The sequence below is a fragment of the Schistocerca gregaria genome, chromosome 6 (assembly GCF_023897955.1).
Source record: "Schistocerca gregaria isolate iqSchGreg1 chromosome 6, iqSchGreg1.2, whole genome shotgun sequence".
Lineage (NCBI taxonomy): Eukaryota > Metazoa > Arthropoda > Insecta > Orthoptera > Acrididae > Schistocerca > Schistocerca gregaria.
In genome coordinates this window covers 253,705,122-253,717,242 of record NC_064925.1, presented here as the reverse complement: position 1 = coordinate 253,717,242, position 12,121 = coordinate 253,705,122, and the positions used below count along the sequence as shown (strand labels likewise).

Genomic DNA, 12,121 nt, shown 5'->3' with positions numbered 1-12,121 from the left:
GTGATATCTCAGCACCACAGCAGCACCTTTGCTGAGTTTGGGAGTAAAGAGGAGGAATCGACTGGAAGTAAAATCAAAAAAGGTTTGTTTCATGACAATATGATACGAGAGAAGTTCCTCTCAAATATTACTCTTTATGTACATACACAATACATAAATAATTTTTTGTGTATCATTAAATATTTCTTCAGTGTGGCTGAATGATTTTTGCATATTCATTGTAGATGGCAACTGTTGGATAGCAATCAGTATGCTTCCTTCTCCACACTCAAGACAACCTTAGACTAGGGTTGAGAATAAACACATTCTTTATTTTCAGAACAGCAACTATGTGGACAGGAAAAGATTTATGAAGGCAGCTACAGTTTGCAAATAATGTAAGATAAAGTAAATGGCTCATACATAGGAATACTAAAAAACATTTAGTTTATTGGTCAATAGGGTTGGTTTTGGGAAAAATATGTACAACTCTAATTTTACATTTAAATTTATGAGCTTCCTTGCAACTTCTTTGAAGGAAAAGCATCTAGAGGAAGGGCAGTGTTGTTACTAAAGTGATTAGTAGGGTAATGTTGGCAGCCATTGCCCTGATGATGATGGGAACACAGGGTGTATGTTAGTATCAGGTTATCAGAAACCCAAAATGCACAATGTATTTGAAAAAACATCAATTATAATCAAAGGAGTTAACAAGATATTCATCACAGCAATGAATTTGTAGTGCATTAATCACAGCGAAAGCGACATTTCAAACTAATGATTGACATGTAATCTATGATCAATGACTGTCTTCTGAATGATCACTTTAATTGTTTGGTAAACAAAACAAAGATCCACATTATTATTATGGTTGACTCCACTAAAGCATTGTCAACCTATGTGTCACTGAGGGAAAGGGCCCTGGCTGGCACTGCTCTTTTTACACTTCAGCCTGATAACAGCTTAAGAACACTGAAAAAAAAAGGTTTAATCTCCAAATGCTGACTATCTTAAGAAAGGTTAGTATACAAAAGAGCCACTTTATTTCAGAGAAGCAAAGATTGGCATTAACGGATAGTCTGGTCACATTTATGTTACCACCTGTCAGAAGCCTGAATGACCACATTTTGCAGTGCACACGTGCAGGAAAAGTGTGAATGAGGTTCTGGAAGGTACTGACAGGAATGTGGAGCCATGCTGACTCCAGTGTCATGGCCAGCTAAGCTAGGTTTCTCGGCTGAGGGTCCCTGACGTGAACAGCCCAATCGAAGTGGTCCCACATGGGGTGGATATTGTCTGAAGGACAGGAACACAATTTTATTGATCCACTGCATCGCCCAGAATGATGAAATTGCCTAAAAAGGCCACAAAAATGTTCCCCTGATCATAGCATTTCCTCCTCTGGCCTGGAGCCTTACGACAATTACTGCAGAGCCATAGACGCTAACAGCCACATGTGATTCATCTGAAAAGGCCACTTGGTGAATGTCCAGTTGCGTTATTGGTGTGCAAATTTCAGTCTCTGCCACCAATGAACAGCAGTCAGCATGGGTGGATGAACCAGGTGCCCCACTGCAGAGGCCCATACACAGCAACGTTTGCTGACTAGTCATTGAGGAGACACTGTTGGTAGTCCCTTGGTTCAGCTGTGCAGTCAGTTGCTCCACAGTTGCACATCTATTCACCCACACACACTCCCTCTGCAGCCGTTGTTCATCCCGTCATCTAAAGCCTGAGGTGTACCAAAGTAGCCTCAGCACCAGTTTTGGATAGCACCCTTTTGCCACATGCAGTGTACTTTAACCACAGCAGCAAGCAATTTACAAACTTAAGCCGTTTCGGAAATGTTTCCACCTTTGGCCCAAAAGCCACTTATCATACCATTTAGATGTCAGATAAAATGCTCCATTTCAGCATTACAACAATGGCTGCATTCTTTTCTCCCCCCCCCCCCCCCCCACATCCCCCCTTGCTCCACCCAACACACTTCATACATCATCCACTCCCAATGCTGCTACCTGCAGTCTGTCAGTGGTTATTGCAGACTGATGTCAAACTTAGGCAGTGGTCACATTAATGGGAATGGACCGTGTGAATTATTCATTCACCCTGCACTATCCACATAAGCATAATGAATGCAGCTTACCTTCGTAGGATGACGGTTAAAAATGCAAAGTGTAAGTTAAAAAGTAAGTGTGAGGAATGGAATATTCTGCGGCAGTAAGGATAACATTTGTAAGATATTCTACCTGGTCATCACAACTGGGGAAATCTCCATCAAAGGTTGCCAGGTAGGAGTAGAGCCTCCAGTCAGCCTTAGTCAGCTGCCATCTGGGTTTGCACATAGATGGGGTAGGAGTCAGAAAACATAGCACACGAGAAATGGTCACTGGAGTCTGTTTCAGAGAGAACGGACTACTCGAAATGACAGGCAAGCTGGGCAGTGCAGAAGGGTAGGTTCAAATGGGAATAGGTGTGAATGGAGTCTGAATGGAATGTGGGTGCTCCTGTTGTGACGTTCACCAGCTCTAATTCTTGATTGATAGTCCTCTGTGTCAACATACTGTGTTGTGGTATTGGCTGAAAAATGGGGGGGGGGGGGGAAGTTGAACACTGACTACTGTACATGATGCAGCCAACAGTTTCACAGCTGCGCTTCACAGTTCTTTACTTTGACTGTTCACAACCCCCAATATTACACAATTATATGGCCTGTTCACTATTGATAAATTTTGATAAGCCTCATTAATAGGTTGCTGGCAACATCAGCATACTGCTACAATAGTTTGCTGTGGAACATCTATGAGCAGTAAAAACTTAACCACACTCACAATTCTTGCAGAATAATACACTACAAGTGACACTATTTTTCAAATAAATTAAACAAACACTGCCATTAATTGTTCTACACACAGCCTATTTGTGTTACACTTATTCCACTGTTAAGTTAATGCATTGTTGTTGATCTAACCAATACATGCTTCACACCTGAGAATCTGTTGTGGACTGTCTTGGGACCAAAAATCGGTCCTTTATATGTCCTCGCAATAATAGGCACTGAAACTATACATTGTTTGATGTTTAAGTTACAGGAATTACAATTAAGACATAACTCATTCAATTAACAGAATACGTCGAAAAATTCCTTCTTTTAACAGTTCCTTATACCACAAAGTTTAGGGCGAATTATTTGTTAAAATAGTGAATTTAACAGATGTTGTTGTTGTCTTCAGTCCTGAGACTGGTTTGATGCAGCTCTCCATGCTACTCTATCCTGTGCAAGCTGCTTCATCTCCCAGTACCTACTACAACCTACATCCTTCTGAATCTGCTTAGTGTACTCATCTCTCAGTCTCCCTCTACGATTTTTACCCTCCACACTGCCCTCCAATGCTAAATTTGTGATCCCTTGATGCCTCAAAACATGTCCTACCAACCGATCCCTTCTTCTAGTCAAGTTGTGCCACAAACTTCTCTTCTCCCCAATCCTATTCAATACCTCCTCATTAGTTACGTGATCTATCCACCTTATCTTCAGTATTCTTCTGTAGCACCACATTTCGAAAGCTTCTATTCTCTTCTTGTCCAAACTAGTTATCGTCCATGTTTCACTTCCATACATGGCTACACTCCAAACAAATATTTTCAGAAATGACTTCCTGACACTTAAATCTATATTCGATGTTAACAAATTTCTCTTCTTCAGAAACGCTTTCCTTGCCATTGCCAGTCTACATTTTATATCTTCTCTACTTCGACCATCATCAGTTATTTTGCTCCCTCAATAGCAAAACTCCTTTACTACTTTAAGTGTCTCCTTTCCTAATCTAATTCCCTCAGCATCACCCGATTTAATTTGACTACTTTCCATTATCCTCGTTTTGCTTTTGTTGATGTTCATCTTATATCCTCCTTTCAAGACACTGTCCATTCCGTTCAACTGCTCTTCCAAATCCTTTGCCGTCTCTGACAGAATTACAATGTCATCGGCGAACCTCAAAGTTTTTACTTCTTCTCCATGAATTTTAATACCTCCTCCAAATTTTTCTTTTGTTTCCTTTACTGCTTGCTCAATATGCAGATTGAATAACATCGGGGAGAGGCTACAACCCTGTCTCACTCCTTTCCCAACCACTGCTTCCCTTTCCTGCCCCTCGACTCTTATGACTGCCATCTGGTTTCTGTACAAATTGTAAATAGCCTTTTGCTCCCTGTATTTTACCCCTGCTACCTTTAGAATTTGAAAAAGAGTATTCCAGTCAACATTGTCAAAAGCTTTCTCTAAGTCTACAAATGCTAGAAACGTAGGTTTGCCTTTTCTTAATCTTTCTTCTAAGATAAGTCGTAAGGTCAGTATTGCCTCACGTGTTCCAACATTTCGACGGAATCCAAACTGATCCTCCCCGAGGTCCGCATCTACCAGTTTTTCCATTCGTCTGTAAAGAATTCGCGTTAGTATTTTGCAGCTGTGACTTATTAAACTGATAGTTCGGTAATTTTCACATCTGTCAGCACCTGCTTTCTTTGGGATTGGAATTATTATATTCTTCTTGAAGTCTGAGGGTATTTCACCTGTCTCATACATCTTGCTCACCAGCTGGTAGAGTTTTGTCATGACTGGCTCTCCCAAGGCCGTCAGTAGTTCTAATGGAATGTTGTCTACTCAGGGGGCCTTGTTTCGGCTCAGGTCTTTCAGTGCTCTGTCAAACTCTTCACGCAGTATCGTATCTCCCATTTCGTCTTCATCTACATCCTCTTCCATTTCCATAATATTGTCCTCAAGTACATCACCCTTGTATAAACCTTCTATATACTCCTTCCACCTTTCTGCCTTCCCTTCTTTGCTTAGAACTGGGTTGCCATCTGAGCTCTTGACATTCATACACGTGGTTCTCTTCTCTCCAAAGGTCTCTAATTTTCCTGTAGGCAGTATCTATCTTACCCCTAGTGAGATAAGCTTCTACATCCTTACATTTGTCCTCTAGCCATCCCTGTTTAGCCATTTTGCACTTCCTGTCGATCTCATTTTTGAGACGTTTGTATTCCTTTTTGCCTGCTTCATTTACTGCATTTTTATATTTTCTCCTTTCATCAATTAAATTCAATATTTCTTCTGTTACCCAACGATTTCTAGCAGCCCTCGTCTTTTTACCTACTTTATCCTCTGCTGCCTTCACTACTTCATCCCTCAGAGCTACCCATTCTTCTTCTACTGTATTTCTTTCCCCTATTCCTGTCAATTGTTCCCTTATGCTCTCCCTGAAACTCTGTACAACCTCTGGTTCTTTCAGTTTATCCAGGTCCCATCTCCTTAATTTCCCACATTTTTGCAGTTTCTTCAGTTTTAATCTACAGGTCATAACCAATAGATTGTGGTCCGAGTCCACATCTGCCCCTGGAAATGTCTTACAATTTAAAACCTGGTTCCTAAATCTCTGTCTTACCATTATATAATCTATCTGATACCTTTTAGTATCTCCAGGGTTCTTCCACGTATACAACCTTCTTTCATGATTCTTAAACCAAGTGTTACCTATGATTAAGTTGTGCTCTGTACAAAATTCTACTAGGCGGCTTCCTCTTTCATTTCTTAGCCCCAATCCATATTCACCTACTATGTTTCCTTCTCTCCCTTTTCCTACACTCGAATTCCAGTCACCCATTACTATTAAATTTTCGTCTCCCTTCACTATCTGAATAATTTCTTTTATTTCATCGTACATTTCTTCAATTTCTTCGTCATCTGCAGAGCTAGTTGGCATATAAACTTGTACTACTGTAGTAGGTGTGGGCTTCGTATCTATCTTGGCCACAATAATGCGTTCACTATGTTGTTTGTAGTAGCTTACCCGCATTCCTATTTTCCTATTCATTATTAAACCTACTCCTGCATTACCCCTATTTGATTTTGTGTTTATAACCCTGTAGTCACCTGACCAGAAGTCTTGTTCCTCCTGCCACCGAACTTCACTAATTCCCACTATATCTAACTTTAACCTATCCATTTCCCTTTTTAAATTTTCTAACCTACCAGCCCGATTAAGGGATCTGACATTCCACGCTCCGATCCGTAGAACGCCAGTTTTCTTTCTCCTGATAACGACATCCTCCTGAGTAGTCCCCGCCCGGAGATCCGAATGGGGGACTATTTTACCTCCGGAATATTTTACCCAAGAGGATGCCATCATCATTTAATCATACAGTAAAGCTGCATGTCCTCGGGAAAAATTACGGCTGTAGTTTCCCCTTGCTTTCAGCCGTTCGCAGTACCAGCACAGCAAGGCCGTTTTGGTTAATGTTACAAGGCCAGATCAGTCAATCATCCAGACTGTTGCCCCTGCAACTACTGAAAAGGCTGCTGCCCCTCTTCAGGAACCACACGTTTGTCTGGCCTCTCAACAGATACCCCTCCGTTGTGGTTGCACCTACGGTACGGCCATCTGTATCGCTGAGGCACGCAAGCCTCCCCACCAATGGCAAGGTCCATGGTTCATGGGGGGGGGGGGGGGGGGGGGGGGGGGTGATTTAACAGATATAGTTATACAAACAGTACTTTTGAAAAACCTTGTAATTATATAGAATTAATTGAGAGCTGACTTTGCTAATATGTTTTTGAATATGAATAAATAAATACATATAAGTCAATAATAGATTCTATATCCTGAAACAAATACTGATCTGTAGCAAAAGATATTAACTAGAAATGGCCAAAATAAATTAGGAAATTAATTACACACAAAACTAAGCACAAAATTAGACCTAGTGCGATACTCCAAGACTGAGGGCCAATCTTTCTCTTTCATGGAAATGCAGATTGTACTCATGCGTATCAACGGTAATTAGGCAAAAAATGAAAATAAAATGAATTTAAGGAGGCAGATGGCAAAACAAGAGAGGAAGTAAAGAGATCCCAGCTTGCTTCATCACACTGTGTTAAGGCACAGGAAGTTAAGCTGATGGAGGTCATCCAAGAGGGCACCTCTCGGACAGGTTCTGGGAGAACCACAAAGGGGATGGTGTGCATTAAAGTCCCCAAGCAACAGAAAGGGGTGAGGCAGTTGTTCAATAAGTTGGACGAAGTCTGCCCTGGTGACACTGAATGACAGAGGGATGTAAATGGTACACAGGGAAAAGATCAAGTGAGGAAGGAAAAGGCGACCTGTAACAGCTTTAAGGCAGGTAGTCAGGGAGATTGGTTGACTATGAGCGTCATCCCGTACAAGCAGCATGACTCTCTCATGAGATGGAATGCCGGCCTCGGTGGGGAGGTCAGAATGGACCGGAAAACATGCGAGAGTTCAAAAAGGTTGTGAGGACACAATTTGTTTCCTGGAGGCAGAGAACAAGCTGACACCGTGACTTTAAGAGCAGCTATAAACCCTCTTTGTTTGACTGAAGGCCACAAACATTCCATTGAAGGAGAGTCATAACAAGGATAGGGGAGGAGGTAAAAGTGAAGGGATGTCACGACTACTGATTTCCAGCCTTGAAAGACTCAAGGTGCCGAGGCTGGAGGATCCTGCTCCATGAGATCTACAGAGGTGTCGGCATTCTGCCTCTGTCAGTCTGATGAGTCCAGGGCAGAAAAATGGTTGGCGATGTGCACCAGTGACACGGAGATCAGCCAAGCAATACCGTCAAACAGGATCTCTGAGTCAGCAAAGGAAAAGACCACTTGCCTTTGTTTGACTTCTTGGAGACTTTCCGGGTGGCAGAGGAAGACTCAGATGTTTGGTGACTGAGGGACGTAGGAGGTCTTCACGGGAATATTCCTTCTGACCCCTCTGGTCTGCAGGTTGTGTAGCAGGTGACTTCACCCCACAAGGCGAATGTTTGGTGGCTTGTTGCACAGCTGGATGAGGAGACGGCAATGCTACCATGACACTGGGTGATTTCACAAGCATAGTGCTGAATTTAAGGTCGCATGTCTGCATGGCCATGTAATTCATGGAGTTAGATGTAGCAAGAACAGTACTGGTTTGGTTTGCTACTAGCCAATAATTTGCAAGTGACTGGGTAAGGTACTTTTTCCTTCACCCAGATTTCCTGGACAACCTGCTCGTCGAGATACATAGGACAATCTTGAGAGGCAGTGGCATGATCGCCATTGCTGTTGATAAAGCGGGAGAGGAGGAGGTAGACAATCACCCTAGTATACATCCCTACCACAGGTTTCACATTTGGAACGGTGTCGACAGGATATTCAAGTATTGTTGAAACGATGACACTGGTAGCAGCCCATCGAGTTAGGACTGTACTGTCAGACTGTGATAACTACATAGACTGCTTTGATCTTTGATGGAGACAACAATCAAAGGTGAGAAGAAGTGTGTGTGTTTGGGCACTAAGGATGCATCTACCTTTTTAATCACCCAATGGACGGCTATGACACCCTGATCAGAAAGGTATGTTTGGATTTCTGCCTCGCTCAGCCCATCAAGCAGCCTACAATAAATAACACCGCAGGAAGAATTCAGAGTTCTATTGGCCTCAACACGAGCAGGATAGCTGTGGAGAAGAGAAGAGGCAAGCAGTTGTGCTTCAGAATCAGTAGTAGTATCCAAGGGCAAAGTGCTATTGCATAAAAAAGAGCAGGATTTCACAGGGCTGGCAATTGCATCAACACCTTTCTGACTGAGAAAGGAGTTTACCGTTGCAAAGGACTGACCGTCTTCAGTATGTGAAACCATGAGAAACTCTGGTGCAGTTGGGAAGGTCTTTGAATTGGCGGCTTCATTCCGTTTACGTTTGGTAGACATGGACTGCGAAGATGATAGCTGGGTCATTGTGAGAAAATCCCCCATGGTTGCCAACATCTCCAATGGCATACTCCTTCCAACTGGGGGCTCTCCTCAGAGGGGGGCTCACCCGCCTTAGGTGATTGTTCACACGTAGGTCACACCTCCGGAGCACCTGACAGAGGGACCAATCAGTAATTTGAGAATGTAGCAGCCCAGGAAATCACTCCTCCCTGGGCCTGGGCTGTACCAGGGAGTATATGTGAACCCTACCTGTTGACCCGGAGCTGGGAATTAATCGTTACCCAGTCACCTGTTGCACATAAGACACATGGTATGGCCTTCAGGAGTGCACAAGGAGGAAGGAGGAAGAAGTAAAGGAGGAGCCTCAAATGCCAAAGATGAGGAAGGAGAGGAAAAGGTGAATGAAGAAAGGAAAAACGAAATGAAAAACGGTGGTGAGACTGTTCTCGCGTCAGCTACTGAAAATGTGGAACACATTCCCCAAAACATCCCAGATATGTTCCCCAAGGGAGGAGGAAAGGAATGGCTAGAAGATACACATGCAGCATGGAAGGGAAAACATGCTGCAAAGGCTGGGGTCCCGTGGTAGGCAAGCACGAACCTGCCAAAGAGAGTTGAGCCCCCTGTGGGGTTGCTAAAGTGTGTGGAATCCATACCAAATAGGAGTAACAGGGGATACTAAACATGACAGAACAGCAGCATGAATGGTCACAGGATTATTTGATCCATGGGAGGGTGTCACAAAGATACTGAATGATCTGAACTGGAAGACCTGAAGATAGATGTAAACCATCTCAAGAAAGTCTACTAGCAAAGTTTGAAGAACAGGCTTTAAATGATAACTCTAGTAATATACTACAACCCCCCTATGTATCGCTTACATAGGGATAAGATTAGAATAATTACTGCACGCAAAGAGGCAGCCATTCTTCCCACACTCCATATGTGAATGCATCAGGAAGCAACCCTAATAACTGGTACAATGGGACGTACTCACTGCCATCCACCTCACGGTGGTTTGCAGAGTGTAGATGTAGATAAGGGGACACTCTTGTGACCCTGAGGGCTATGCATGTGATGGGGGCTGTCCCTCTAACAGCTGGTCCACACCCAATCCATTATTTGTTACCCCTAAAACAGGAAATAAGATGCAGTATAAAACATGGCTAATAGCATCTAAAGGCAATTAGAACAGAGTAAAAGAATGGTAACTGAGCCAGCTGGCAAAGATATTAGGATCAAGGACACCCACCATCTTCCCTCGAGACCAAGCATGCACCGGGAGACGCAGTAACACCAACCACCCTGCCCCTACCACAAAAGTCATTTAACATGTTGTATCTGAGAATAAACACCACTTTCACAGAGAAAACAGATAATTCAACAGAGGTAAAGAATCTGTAAGAACATGCATAGTATGGGGAGCCAGGAGGAGACATTCCACCACGATAAGCTACTACCTGTAAGGCCTCACAATCCCAATGTGGGGGACATCAGTTACATAAAACTATGGGCTGATCTATGACCAATGTGGATGCAACATAGATGATGTCTTGTTTCTGGGAGGAATGGAAGGAGAAGCACCACACAGCAGTAGTCTCCTTCATGGTGTGGAGCAGACCACCAGACATTCCTAGTGAGATGTGGTCTTATCTGCACCCGCAAATCCAGACCTCTGACCATCAAAGTAAACATTGGGATAGTAATCACTTCTCTAGCCAGATGATAAGTCAGTTCATTCCTTGGGATATCCACATGATTTAGGACCCAAAGATAACTCAGCAGGCTGTGTGACAAAGACATTCACAGAGAAAGTCATGAATAGCAAGTATCGCAGGTGACAAGAGTAACATTGATCAATAGCCTGAAGACTATTCCTTAAATAATTACAAATTAAAATTTGGTCAAGGAAGGTCTGATTAATAAAATCAAGTACTCTGTTAACAACTACCAAGTCCACAGTAAAAACACCGATGGTCCCAGCAGAAAATGCTATTCCAGACTGGAGGGAGATGTCAAAGCATATCGTGCTATTCATCATTTCCGAGCTCTCGATATAAATGTCTGCAGCACCTGCTGAAGAACAGAGAAAAACTGACATCATGGGGGGAACTGAAACTTTAGGTCCTTTAAACAGATCAGTCCTAATTCATGGTCTGGGTTTTAACCAATGCAATGGTCTGATATGAGGCCACTAGCCCAATGAAGGTGATGAGGATGAAACTAACACTGAGCACAGAGCCCTGCGGGACCGTTTTCATGTATCTGTAGGGAGCTGAGTGATGCAACAAACAGGACAAAAAGCTAAGAATAAAAATGTGTAGGGAGCCTTGAAAGCCCTAGTCATGAAGGGTAAGTAAATCGTGATTTGCAAAATGGTGTCACATACCTTACATAAGTCAAAAAGTCTTCAATGAGGTGTTTGCATTTAGAAAAATCCATCCGAATTTTTTTTCCTACCTATCCAGATGGTCAATTGTATATCATCCCTCATGGAAACTACAGTAATAGGGGGACAAAAGTCCCCATGAACAAATAACCCAATACAGTCATCAGGGTACCAGCCTTTCAAGCCACTTGTAGGGCACGTGAGTGTGACTAATTGGTAGGCAGCAGGCAATGAGCATTTTATTTTTGCCAGGTTTAATGATTGAGATGATAAAATTATCCCGTCACTGTCAATGTAAAACACCTTCTAGCCAAATAATGTTGAAGACACTGAGCAGGTGGAGTCTAACATCGTGTTGTTGTTGTCTTCAGTCCTGAGACTGGTTTGATGCAGTCTAACATCATAACTTGGATAACCTGATATCAATCAACCACAGTCTTGAGCCACATTGTGAGATTGGTCAAGAGCTTGAAGCAGCCCCCAGCCACTGGAACATTTATCATATAATTCAGTGAGATAGACAGTAAAGGATAGGATGATAACTTCAACTTGTCTTTTATGAATTTGAAAGGTAGCCAGCTAAGAAGGAGGAGGATGATGCAGTTGCAGAGGGGGTCATGAGGTAATTCGCAAGAACTGATGCATGAAGGAGGAGACCAGGGACAATTTTTGATCTTTAGCAACCCAGTAAACTATGGAGATTGGCCCAAACCTGGGATAAAGATATATAGGCTCCCAAGGAGGAGATGCACTCATAGCGTTTCATCTTATTGCATTTAATCAGATAGTGAGTCTTAGCATGGAGCCACTTAAAAGTGATGAAGGTTGTCTGTGAAATCTGTCACTTGAGACACTGCAGGGTCCTTTGATAATCCTAAATACCTGTTGCAATGGCTTTGGTCTACTATGGCCCTGGCCAATGGTGGAATGGGCCTTTCGAGAGTACTACAGTTACAGTGGTGGGGATGATCACAAAGGAGGTCTCCCACAA

The 12,121-nt window shown here is 42.9% G+C and overlaps 1 protein-coding gene across 2 annotated transcripts in view; it reads right to left on the bottom strand.

Annotated features, from left to right (window-relative positions):
* LOC126278543 (uncharacterized) overlaps window positions 1-12,121 on the bottom strand; it is a 70,281-nt gene that overhangs the window by 35,180 nt on the left and 22,980 nt on the right. The gene's annotated exons all lie outside the window — the stretch shown is intronic.